Source organism: Panthera onca, chromosome F1, assembly GCF_046562875.1.
Source record: "Panthera onca isolate mPanOnc1 chromosome F1, mPanOnc1 haplotype 2, whole genome shotgun sequence".
In the NCBI taxonomy this organism is placed as follows: domain Eukaryota; kingdom Metazoa; phylum Chordata; class Mammalia; order Carnivora; family Felidae; genus Panthera; species Panthera onca.
In genome coordinates, this window is record NC_138355.1 from 36,501,480 (window position 1) to 36,514,796 (window position 13,317).

A 13,317-nucleotide genomic window follows, 5' to 3' on the forward strand; every position below is an offset into this window, starting at 1 on the left:
TGAACGTTTATTTATTTTTGAGACAGAGTGAGCACAAGTGGGGGAAGGGCAGAGAGAGAGAGAGGGAGACACAGAATCTAAAGCAGGCTCCAGGCTCTGAGCTCTCAGCACAGAGCCTGATGCGGGCCTCGAACCCACAAATGGTGAGATCATGACCTGAGCCAACGTCGGACGCTTAACCCGCTGAACCGCCCAGGCGCCCCTGTAGATAAAGTTTTTTTGAAACACAGATGTGCTTGTTTTGGCTTGTTTTTCCATATCGTCTATGGCTGCTTTCTTGTTACAACAGCAGAGTTGAGTCGTTTCCACAGATACTGCATGGTCTGCAAAGCCTCAAATATTTCGTATGACTGCTCTATAGAAAAGAAAAGCTTGCAGAGTGCTGGATGAGGCCATGCACGGCCTTGAAATCTGGAGATATTTCAGTCTTTACCTCAGAGCAATGGGAAATGGTTAAAAGGCAACGTGAGGAGCCTTGGACTTTGGGGTAGGTTGGAGGGGGCCGAGGGAGACCCAGGGAGCCCTGGGCAGGCTGTCACAGCATTCCAGGAGGGAAATAATGGCCCCTTGGAACAGGGTGGTGGCTCTACAGATGGAGAAGAAAAGACATTTGGGAAATAAAACCGAGGGACATAAAATGATGGACGTGGGAGAGAGGTATCCAAAGTTACCCCAGCTGTCTGTCTCACAGAATCCTATGGACCACAATACCCTTCACAGAAGGAGGGACAACTGGAAATTTGGAGTGCTCTGGGCGATATTAATGAGTTCAGTGTGAGGTCCCTTTAGGATTACCCGAGAGGATTTTCAGCAGGCAGTCGGATAAAGATTTCTATAGCTCAGAAAAGTGGCACATACTTCTCATTATCATTTGCCCAAATCCATGCTTTGTATCTCAATACGTACTTTTTGCCGGGTTTATATTTGCCACTGACTTTTCAAACACAAAGAGCATCTATTTAGTGTCTCTGATGTGCTAAGCATTTGTGACTTACTCCACAAGAATCGGGCCAAAAAAAAAAAAAAAAAAAATGCTATGCCACCAAATAGCAAACACAAAAACGAAGGGACATGGGGAGGAGTAATTAGTTTTGTGAGGGGTGAGGAATCTACAAAGGAGACATCGGAACTTTAAAGGATTAATGGGGTCTCTGAGGGTAAAGAGGAGCGAAGGACACGGACACACGAGCGAGAGGAAAAGCGTGAGTTGAGCAGTGGGGCTGAGACAAGAGAGCAGCTATCTGGAGGCAGTGGTTTCTTTTCTCGTTCTTACCATACCCAGCCCCCAGCCCCTCCCTTGCCCTCGGGTTCGGAACGACGCTTGGCACCCTAATGCTGCTTTAGTTGACTCTAATCTCTATTTCCTGTGAGCATATAGTGTTTCATCACCCGTACTATAGATAAGAGATCTTATCTGACCGATCCCTTATTCCCACTGCAGAAATAGTTAATTGCTTTCTTTTCTGCACTGTTATATTGCTTTATCTTTTATGCTAAGATTGCCCTTGTCATGGGCCACTGGGGTGAAAGGCACAGAAGTCCCCCTATGTGTTGGGACATGAACTTCTTAAGAATTTCTACTCTGTCTCCTATACCTCTTGGCCCCAGGTGCCCAGAACGGTGCATTGTAACAATAACAGCAACAACAACAGAGGGCCGCTGAATCGAATTGGACAGAGGCCAAAAACTTCTGGCTCCAGTGCTGGCAGTTTGAGTGATCTGATGAAAAGTCCCAGACTGCGTGCTGGTGAGGACTGGGAGCAAGAGAAGAAATTGGATTTGAATAATTGAATTTTAAGAAGGAGGCATATGCTTCTGCTGTAACCTCCCCACACCAGACAGCAGAGCCCAGATGCAAGTCAAAATGCATTATGTATTTAATGTGTCTCATGGGGTTGGCGTTTGAGATAATAGGAGGAGAAGGCAAGGATTATAATCAAAGTGGCAACATCTGAAGACATTTAGCTGTGTGAAAGGTCAGGGCATATCTTTAGATATTTAGTCAACCTTGTGCCAGAGAAGAGTGGATATGATTGAGGGCTGGTGTGTGTGTGTGTGTGTGTGTGTGTGTGTGTGTGTGTGTGCACGCACGTGCGGACAGTTTAGAGACAGAAGACTCTAAGTAGCAGGTTCAAGATTCCTAGAACAATTGCTTTTGGGGCTGCAGGAGCTGGGTGCCAGTTTTTACAGTGGAGGTTGAAGTCAGCGTCGGTGCTGAGACTTGAACCTGGGGAAAACAGAAGTCTTTTGCATATAGGGGTGGGAGAGGCAGAGGGAAGGTGAGGTCTGGGGGAAGTAGGACGCCCAAGCCAGCACTCTGGAAATCCCACCGCACGGGTGGCTGCACAGCTCTTTGAGAGATCCAGGGCTGAGTGCTGTCCTCAGCATGGGCGCCCAACGGCATCGCGCATGTAGCATTATTCACGTCATTTGGCTGTCACTCAGACGTGAACCGTGTGATCGAACGGTGGCTGGATAGCCATGAGGTCTACTTCTGTTGTCTCCACTCAGGAAAAACTACTCAGAAAAGAGGAAGCGTGAGACAGGGGGGGGAAAAAAGAAGTCACTCCAGAGAAACCAGACTCCTCTGGGAACACATCAATGCCATCTTGTCACTGGTCAAAGATGGAGCGATTGAGGGATCCGGAGATGAGTGGCTGGTCATCTGTTTTCTTGGTCCAGGAGGAAGAAAACGGGCTGAGGCATCACGCTGGAACCCCTTAGGTGTCAGGGCTTGAAAGGAGCACGCTTCCCGGATCACACGGAGCGCCTCGGCATTTCTCGCCGTCTCCAATGTGTTGTTCCGTTGACAATTCTGAAGCCTTGCCACAGCAACCAGCTGTCTCTGTCAACCCCAGCGTTTTTCTGTCTCTCATGCTCACTGGCTTTCCATTGCACAAAAGAGTTCTGTTAACTAGAAGCCTTTGCAGCAAGGCAGTGAGGTCGTGGGGGTTGGAGCCCCCATTGGCCAAAGCTGCCGGTGGCTGTCTGGGGCTCCAGACATTTTTAAGATCAAAATCAGGGGAAAAATATCAAACCCTTTTTGAAGCCGCTGCTCCAGCTTCCTTTGGAGTGTCAGGTCTCCTCCCCCTCCCACAGCCCCAGGCACTGTCTGACCCAGCCTTTTATATACTTATGCTCTAGAACATTTCCAAAAATAGACGTGCACTTTCGCAAAAAGTCATCCTAGCTGCTGTTGCCCTGATGGCAAGAGTCTGTAGGTGGGCTCCCGGCCCTCCTGCTTGGAGGAGAGGAATGTGGGAGAAGGCGCAGGTTGGGATGGCAAGCAGCCGCCTCGTGCGTTTCGCTTCTCTCCCAATCCTCCCTCTGGCAAAACCCTTCCAGCCGCAGAGTGCAAAAAGGGCCCCAGGATTTGCAGGCAACGGACAGCTCCCAATCCTGGTGCCCTCCCTTCACTGCTGAGATGACTTTGGAAAAGTTACTTACCTTTTCTGAGCCTCAGCTTCCTCATCTGTCCACAGAGACTAATCACAGCCCTCTTACTGGCTATACGGGCATGACGTTGGCAACATGTGCTTAGAGTCTAATACAGCGAGCACGAGGTTGATCTTCAAATGCACTAGCTGTGATGACTGCTATTCCTATGACTGTGCCACGACTATGTCCTTTCATATCCAGAGCTCCCCCCTCGTTGGGGATTCTATGCCTCGCCCAGGTTTGCATGCAGTAAGCTATGAATGCACACATAAGAGCAATGAAAACATCTCGAGAGGTGCCGATCGCGGCTCCGGGAGTCGCCTGCTCCACGAGCCACAGACGTAACTGCTGCCAGGCTGGCAGGAAGGTGACCCAAGGCTTAGGGCCCTAGAAGGACTCGAGGCCTCCTCAGTCTGCCTGGCGGATGCCTGAACTCCCACCATCACGGACTCCTTTCTTTGATGTATCAGCCACGAGCTCGGTCAGAAAATTCCCCAGAGGGGCGATGTGGTTACGCAGCATTTTGCCCCTGCATGTGACTCGGGATGAGGCTAAGACAACGCCATTTTTGTATGCACGATAACCCTCTAGGATTGTGACAAACATCCAAACACCAACAGTATAAATGGACGTTCAGCCTTTTGTTAGGAATATCCTTAGGTCACTTTGACACTTGATAACGGGGTCCCAGGGTGGCATCACTTCCTTTCATACCCAGCTCCTTGTTTTGCACCACTGGCTGGTCCACGCACGTGCCCTGAAATGGCCCTGACCGCGAGCTGCTCCTCAGAGCGATAGCATTTTCTGCCGAGCATGTACTTCCTCCCGTGCATGCTGACGTGGCAATGCCAGAAAATGCCCTGCCTGTGTCGCTAGGAGGGTCAGAGATCCCTGTCCCTTCCTCACCCTTCCCTATGTCTTCCCTGCCAGAAACTGAAGAGGAGCTGGATGAGGCCAGAGTAGACATAAGAGAATCGTTCGAAACGGTCTACCGAACGCAGATGCCCTGAACCCGGCACTTAGAGGACCGAGGGACTTGGAAAAGTCACCAGGAGCTGGCCGCAGGAATTAGCAAGGGAGAGAGGTCAACAACACACCGGTATTTGTTGAGCGCCTGCTGTGTACCCAGAGCGGTGCTGGTTACGAGGTGGGGGTGCAAGTGTGGTTGTCCTGGGATGTGTCGCGAGAGTGCAGTGGAGGAGGGTTTTAAAAGACGACTGAAGAAGAGACCGGAATCATCCCCGACTTCGGGGAACCCTCACAGTAGCAGGGGGAACACGATTTGACCGGCAAGCGAAAGAGCGAGAGAACACGAGTAAACCGAGGCAATGGACGCCATGGCAGGCCACCGGGAACCTACCCCGAGACGGGCGTCGCCAGAGGGCTTCTTACGAGAAGTGGACCGGCCTGCGGCAGCATGGACCCTCATTAAGGGCCTTTGCAGGTCACTGAAAGCGTAAATAGAATTAAGGTGGATAAAGATGGGGGCGGGAGGAAGGGGACAAGTGTGCAGGACGCGAGGATGGGAGGGGTCACTCTGCCCAAGCTCATAAACATCCTGGCCTCCGACAGATGCAATGAGGTGTCCAAAGCCCTGGATTAGAGGGATTCGCTCCAGAGCCGTGAGGCTCGAGGCGGCTGAGTTCAGAGGTGCCTGGATTCCAAGTGGGGTCAGTGAGACCTGACATATTACATACAGGGTAAAAAAAAAAAATGTGCCTCATTGTTCAATAACGGTCTATTACATAGGTACTCCGGGTGGAGCACAGTCCTGACCATGAGGATAAAGGGGATTCAGAATGTCAGCGAACTGGGAGAGCGTACATCGGGTGGGGCGGGTCTTATCTACACAGGAGGCTGGGGAACCCTGCAGGATGCTTCTGAGGCGGAAGACTGGTCCCATCTGGTGACAACAAGATAAAGAGGAAGAAGAGAGATGGAGTGATGTCCGTTTCCCCAAAGGATGAATCAACAGGTGTCAGCGGCACACTGGTGGACTGATTCGCCACAACCATCATTCCCCTGGGCTGAGAAGCAGCAACAACAACAACAACAACAACAACAACAATCCCTAGCTGAAAGGTAGAGGTTCCAAGCCACTGAACTTGTTATTTTATGCTGTGGCTGCTCCCTGTACAACAGGGTCTGGTGTGACCCTGGGAAGCTGAGAGAGGCACTTGGTAGTCCCCACTGGAACCCGAGAAGCAATTCAGGGGCTTAGCGCCCCCGCCCCCGGGTGGCGATGTGCTGCGGAAGCCCTGCCCATGCATGCCTGGGAGAACAAACAGGGAAAGAATCCAAGATCAAGTTGTCCCTCACCCATTCAACCAGCGCTTACGAAGGATCAGCTCTGGGCAAAGCGCGAGCAAGCGTATGGACATAAACTCTAAGCATCTAGGTCTCTAGACGCTGTAAGACTTTGGGGGACGGTTCCCCTCATCTGCAAACGCCTTGTGCCTCAGCCACATTTGCATCCCGAATAGCCTAAGAGGATTTGGTCCGGGCTTCACGAACGGACGTGCGCGTGAAGGAAGGAATACTTGAAGGGGCCACCGAGGGAGGCTGGAGGACTCAGAGACGCCTCCTGGAGAAGATGAGGTGGGGCAGATGAGGCCTGAGATGGACAGGTTGGAGCAGAACCAGGCAGTGGAGGGTTGAAGATGAACAGCCTACAGCCTCGGTCTGTCGGGGGCGGGGGGAAGGCGGGGGAGCTGCTGCTGATTCCCTCCCTATGACTCATAGACTCGGCCAATGTGGTCGTCTTACGTGATCTTCTTGACAAGCCCCGGCCCTCTGAATGGTGACAGAGAGATTACTGTTAGCTCTACCGTGGTTTAAACAGGCTTCATTTTGTTAAACATTCCCTGAAGGCAATGCTCCGAATCTGGGGACAATTACTCAGTCTCCCCATCGCCTCCTGCTCTTTTCTAAGACGGTGAGGGGTGTGTGGTGTGCAGAGGGAGGGGTTCACTCGGCTTTGGGGAAGAAGCATGTATATCGTCCGTGAGTCCTCCCACGTCTGGGTGCTCTGCTGGCCTCAATTCTGACACTCTCTCCACTTGGAGACAGCTCAGATTGCACAGGGTGAGGGCTCAGCCCTACAAGACCACCCCTCGCCCCTCACCCTCAGGCACATCCAGGTTGTCTGTCCCCTGTTCTCCTGACCAACTGACTGTAGATTGGCGGTTCCCGTGACCTTCTCAGGTTCTGTTAACTGGCTCCTAGAACGCAGAGAAACATTTGAGTCATAGATCACCAGTGTATCACAAAAGGACACAACTCAGGAACATCCAGATGGAAGGGAAGAGACGCACAAGGCGTGGTATGTGGGAAGGGCGGGGAACCTCCATGCCCCCTCCAGGTGCACTCCCCCCCCCATCTCCACGTGATCTCCAGCCTGGAAACTCTCCAAACTCCGTCCTTTTGGGGTTTTGTGGAGGCTTCATTACATACCCAGAAAGGATTAAATCATTGCTTGTCGCTGACTGATTCGACCTCCAGCCTCTCTCCCCCTCTCTCCCCTCCCTGGAAGTCTGGTGGTGTGTGAGGCAGGTGGGGGGGGAAGGGGGGGTGGGACTGAACATTCCAACCCTCCAATCACATGGGGCCACCAGCCCCCTTCCTTAGGTGACCCAGAGGCTTTCCCAAAGTCACCTCGTGAACGTAATAAAATACATCTTTATCACTCTTATCACAGGAAATCCCAATGGTTTGAGGAGCTGGGAACCTGAAACCAGGAGGCAGACCAAATACATATCTCTTATTATGAATCACAATATTACGCCCCCTCTCTCCTCTTGTCACAGTGAGCTCCTGGCCGGCTTACTGGATTTCAACTCAGCTGCCTTCCCTCCCACACTGGTGCCGCTGTGGATGGGGTGCTTCTGGGTCCCACCTACCTCACTGGAAGTCAAGGAGGCCCAAGAAAGCTAAGCTGCAAGGGAGAGAGACAGAGCGTGCACAGGAGAGAGGCAGAGAGAGAAGAGGAGAGAGAAGGTTCCCAAGCAGGCTCTGCACTGTCAGTGTGGAGCCTGAGGAAGGGGGGGGCGGGGCTCGAACTCAGGAACTAAGAGTCAGATGCTTATGCGACTGAGCCACCCAGGTGCCCCAGCAAGGGAGCGCTTGTGCCTGCCCACACTGCATTACCAGGTCTGTGCTGCTGTGGCTGTGACCGCAGGGCAGCCTGGGAGGGCACCTTCCAGAGCAAAGCCCCTACAGGTAAGTGAGCAAAACAATGAGGGCAATTTCATACAACGCTTCCCAGCCAAGGCTTCCCTCTCCTACCTCGCTGCCTTCTTTTTGTCACCATTTCCTGTACCTGCTGCAAAATAACCCTGGTCCCCCTGAGCAGAGTCTCATGGCTTGGCTAACTTGGAACAAGGGGACCATGAGGTGAGTCTCCTGGGGTGCATTCACGCCGGACTAAAAAGGACCCTAAGAAATGTTTAAAAATCACATCCCAATTCAATAACCCCATTCGTCTGCATGCAAATTCCTGCTTCTAACTCTATCTCTCTCTTTCTTTGCCTTCTTTATATTAAAAACAAATCCTCATCTTCCCCCGGAGCAGACAGATTCCTTAGACCCCTGGAAAAGTTAAAAAAAAAAAAAAAGAAGAAGAAGAGCTCATTGAGACTCATTATAGGTGTTTCACAAATTTCCATCTTTAAAGGAGCCCCGCACCTTTCTGCAGTTGAAACCCAGACACGGCAAAGTTAAGACACCAGCTCAGGGCTCTGAGTCCCTAGGAACAGAATCAGAATCGGGGGCTGGGTCTTTACATCCAGGTGTCCGGCCCCCACATCCCAGGACATCTCCAGCAGGGACTGCCACCGGGGGGCCCAGGGAAACGAGAGGGGGAGGGGGGAGCAGGGCTGGACCCCAGGCAGAGAAACAGGATGGATTCAGGGAGAGAGAAGGGGGGTTGGTGGAAGTTTTCTAGGCAAGAGGAATGCGGGGTAGAAGCAACGTTTAAGGTGGTTGGCCGGGGAGGGGGCTGCAGGAGGCTGCTTTCCATTACCCCTGGGGGAGACAGCTTTCCTCCCAGTGGGAGCGTTCTGAGCGCTCTCCCCGCCTGGGTCCCCTCCGCCAGATCCCCTTCAAAGAGCCACACTGGCAAACCCGCAGGCTTCTCCAAGCCTGGGTCTCGGCCTCACTGGGGGCGCGTGCTGAGACCCTCCTGTCGTCGCGGGATCCCTCCCGTTCCTGCACCCTGGCTGCTCTTCTGCTCCCCCGCCCGCGACGACCCATCCACCGGGTTCCTCACTCGCACTAGATGCTACGGAGGAGACAAGCACTATATAAATGCTAAACAGACCGGCCGCGCCTGTCCCCGGATAAATAGACCGCCAGCTCCCGCTGTCAATCCTACACCTTTCGTGAACACAGACAGATCTCCTGAGAAGGGGGGAAATGTTGGTGTGGCTTCTCCATTTAATTCTGCGCTTTACCCTCAATCTTGACACCAGAATGTTGTGCTTTTCGTTTTGTTTCTCTCTCTCTCTCTCTCTCTTTTTTTTTTTTTTTTGGTATTGATTTCTTTTTCTTGTCTTTCTTTCTTCTTTTTTTTTTCTTCCCAGAAAGATTTTATGGTTTCTTATGTTAATTTCCTGGACTCGTATGCAGAAAATGGGATGCTTTTCTTCTGATCGCTCTTCCAAAATAATAATGATAACTATCATATGTATAGGACTTTCACGTGCATGATCTCATACAAATTCATTAGACAGGAGTGAGAGGAAAAGGATTCCGGTCTTGATTCCATCTCCCACCCCCTGTGTGACCTTGGGCACATGACTTGACCTCTCTGAGTCCTGCTTGTTTTATTTGTACAACGGGCACAGGGACAGACCTGTTCTTCCTAGCACAAGGGCTTATGCAAGGAATAAATAGGATAATTTATATGAAAACTTGAGGTAGGTATTGATTTTTAGATGAGAAATTTGAGGCACAGAGAACCTAAGTGGTTTGCTCTGAGGGCTGTAGCTTATAAGCAGCAAAGGCCGTACATAAACCCGGCTCTTCTGACAACGAGTGATCTATCCACAAAGCACAACTCTGAGTGATGGCTGGCACTTGGGCAGATGGACGTAAAAGCCAATATTACAAAACACTCCAATAGTTAGCATTTACGAACACTGACTACGGGCCAGCCACTCTTCCAAGAGCTTTGCTGTATTAACTCATTCAGTCCTTATAATAACGCTGTAAGTCTATAGTTGGTGTGTTTATTTTATAAAGATTAATTTCTCGAAGGTCACAAAGCTGAATCCGAGCACCGCCTGGAAGGCCTGTCCTTAACCGCTAGCCTATCCTGCCTCCGAGCCCACACGTTTACCAACTGGACCTTTAAAAGAAGAGGCAGGAGGAGGGACCGGGTTTCAGGAGCTTGGGGCCACTGACCTCTGTAAACACACTGCCAGGTTTATCTTGGTGGCTTAATGACCAGGCCAGTGGTTCTCAACCTTGAGCATTGCATCAGAACCTCCTGGAGGGCTCCTTCAAACACAGAGGGCTCCTTCTCTCTCCCGATTTTCGCTTTCTTGTGCAGGGCTGGGACTTGAGAATTTGCATTCCTAACAAGTTGCTAGGTGGTGTGGACGGTGCCAATTTGGGTACCACGTTCGGAGAAACCCAGCCCTAGAGAGTACAAAGTAGAAGATGAGACACCACAGGACAGCCGGATCCCGGGTCCAGCCGGATAAGGACTCGCCCTTCTCTTAGTAAAGAAGACTTGGTCTGGACCCATTCAGCGGGTCTCTAGGAAAATGTTCCCAGCGGTAGAGGGGTAGGGGCTGTCCTCCCTGGGGGTCGGAGCTCCTCCACCAGCTCCTGCCAGGGCTGGCTGAGGGCTGAGGGCTGAGGGCCGAGGGCAGTGTGTTCTGCATTATGGATGAGCGCGCTCAAAAGCCCCCGCTGCAGATTAAGTAAACAAACAGCCTCTGCAGCCACAGGAAAGGCTGTGACCAAGCCCCCTAACCCTCCCAGACAGAACCTTTCCTTCAGCTGTTGTTGTTTTGTTCTGCTGCTGCCTTCTCATCGCCTTGTACTGACAATAGCCGTAAATAACCGCAGTGCTGTAGAGAAATCATTTTAACAGCAGAGAGTCAAATAAATACATTAGACCTGACAGCTTAACTACGCGGAGTCCATTCGTATGTGGTGGCCAGCTGCTTCCCGAGACGTGCGCTGAACGGAGCGGCCGCGAGAGGGCGCGCCGAGCTCGCGTTGAGCAAGGCCAGCCGCGGCGTCCCCCCGACCAAGCCCTGCCCCGGCCTGGTGCCCGCGACTCGCGACTCGGCTCTCTCTCGGGTCTCCGCTAAAATAAAGCTTTCAGATTCCAATTAGCGCGGAGAAATCATGCAGACTCCCGCCCGCACCCCTCACCCTTCCGCAGGGGGAGGATTTTGTTTTCTGCTCATGTCAGACTTTAGGGTTAGGGTTGAGGCGTAGGGTGCCGAGATCGGTGGCTCCGGAACTGTGTTGCCCCCAGGGGTGGCAGAGTCACCAGGTCACCCAGCGAGGGGCATCACATCGTCATGCGTGCGTGCCACCCACACGCACCCTAGTCCCATCCGGATGCTTGGGATTTTCTTTTCCCGGCCCTGGCTTTCAGTGGACTTGGGCCCTCGTGGCTCTTCTAAGGCCGCTCCCCTGATTCGCAGGAGGAATGATCTGCCGCTTTGCCTTCCCACGGCGTCCTCGTTTTCAGGCCGCGCATCCTTTCAGGAAGTGCTGAGGGTCAGTGGAGGGCAATGCGGTTTCAGGGTACCATCCTCCTCTGGGCAAAGACATCCATGGAGTCTGCTGGATCCTGCTTCACCAGCAGCCCTCTCTCTGCTTCCCCGTCTGCAGGGTCCCCCAGGCCTGGAGCTAAAAAGAGCTTCCCGAAATAACCGTGAGTGGAGAGGAGCGCTCCGTTCAAGCTGACCACCTTTCGTCCAAACCCTCCACTAGCGTGGAGATGGGCAGGGAGGGCGTGTGCGTTCCGCCCAAATGGAGGCACCCAAATGCTCTCGTGCTGGTTGGTCAGGGGTTGTTTTTTCTTTGCTGTCTTCCTAGATACCACACTTCAAACTCCCCATGAGCCTTGACTGGATCTTACTGTCTGCAGGATGCTTGTTACTGACGGTCAGTTGATTATAGGGGACAGATTATGAGAACACTTAGTAGCCGCCTTTGAGCCTGTGGTCATGGGGTGAATATTTTATGTTCTCTCAAGGCAATTTAGAATATAGCCAGTTAGATAAAAGGAAGCACTTCCTGGCAGTGAAGTTATTAGATGCTGTAGTGAATTCCAAACGGGGTTGTCTATCTCGTTGGGGGCAGACTGGGTCAGACCGTGTTGTGCCTCCTGGAAACTGGCACCGTTCCTGTTGTTTGAGAGCTGAGTCACCGTGGATTGGGCCCCCCGAGGAACTGTCCGCTTGGTGCCACCTTCCCCCTCCCCCTCAAGGATCTCTCCCTGTCTCCATCCACAGCAGAGGCAGCCATGTTAAAACAACCCTACCCTGGGGCGCCTGGGTGGCGCAGTCGGTTGAGCGTCCGACTTCAGCCAGGTCACGATCTCGCGGTCTGTGAGTTCGAGCCCCGCGTCAGGCTCTGGGCTGATGGCTCGGAGCCTGGAGCCTGTTTCCGATTCTGTGTCTCCCTCTCTCTGCCCCTCCCCCGTTCATGCTCTGTCTCTCTCTGTCCCAAAAAAAATAAAAATAAAAAAAACAAACAAACAAAAAAAAAAAACAACCCTACCCTCATGCCCCAGTTACGTGATATTGGTTGAGGGATTGGTATCTGACCCCACCTAGTCAAAACATCGTGATGCCTCATGGCCTTAGAGGATTGTCCCACAGTGCGTGCCCGACGTGACCCTGGTCAATCCAAATTCTAACCTGGGAATAGTGACACTGAAATAGAACAAAAGAAGTTCATCTTTGTTGGAGGTTTGTAGATGGTAAGATGGAAAACGGAGTGTTCTTGCCTCCGTGTTTCTCATCGCCATGCCAACTCCCAACGTTCTCCATCCGGATTTATCATCTCCACAAAGAGACTGCAACTTTCTGCTATTGTGTTAGGTACACGTCCTTCTCTCTGCCTAGAATCCTACGGCATCCCTTCAGTTCTTGAGTCTTTTGTAAGAAAACTGTCCCCTCTCCTCCGAAGCTGTTCCAGACAGACAAGGCACATTTATTCGTTCCCATAGCACTTTGTTCAACCTTCTTAGGATGTGTTCTTCTGTACTGGGGTTAGAGAACCGTGTTCTTCACAAGCCTATGACCTCCTCAAGGATGGGAACGTACGCCATCAGCCCCATTTCCATAATGCCTGACACATCGGAAATACTGAGGGTGACAATATACAGTGACAATGAAGCTGGTGATCCTGCCCACAAGCAGCAAAGGAGGTCCTGAAAAGGTCCCTGTGGCCAGTAATGCCCAGAGGATGCAAGATAGAGAAAACAGGATACACGAAAAGAGGAAACACAGGGATACAGTGAGGACCTCTGCCCTTTTCCCCTTCTTTCTTTCTTTTTTTTTAAAGTTTATTTATTTGGGGAGAGAGAGAGAGTAAGCATGTGTGTAGTAGAGGAGCAGAGAGAGAGAGAGAGAGAGTGAGAGAGAATCCCAAGCAAGCTTCCAGCTGTCAGCCCAGAGCCCTACACGGGGCTCGATCCCATGAACCTTGAGATCATGACCTGAGCCAAAATCAAGGATTGGATGCTTACCAACTGAGCCACCCAGGCGCCCCCCTTTTCCTTCTTTCTTTTTTTTTCAACTTTTTTTTTTTTTTTTAATTTATTTTTGGGACAGAGAGAGACAGAGCATGAACGGGGGAGGGGCAGAGAGAGAGGGAGACACAGAATCGGAAACAGGCTCCAGGCTC

General features: G+C 51.8%; 1 long non-coding RNA gene across 1 annotated transcript; it reads left to right on the top strand.

The window, feature by feature from the left end:
• Nucleotides 1–4,312: 4,312 nt before the first annotated feature.
• Nucleotides 4,313–6,931, top strand: LOC132685740 (uncharacterized). Its single transcript, XR_009613295.3, has 3 exons — nt 4,313–4,537; nt 5,011–5,108; nt 5,292–6,931. It is a non-coding gene; the product is annotated as an uncharacterized LOC132685740 (long non-coding RNA).
• The last annotated feature ends 6,386 nt before the right edge of the window (nt 6,932–13,317 follow it).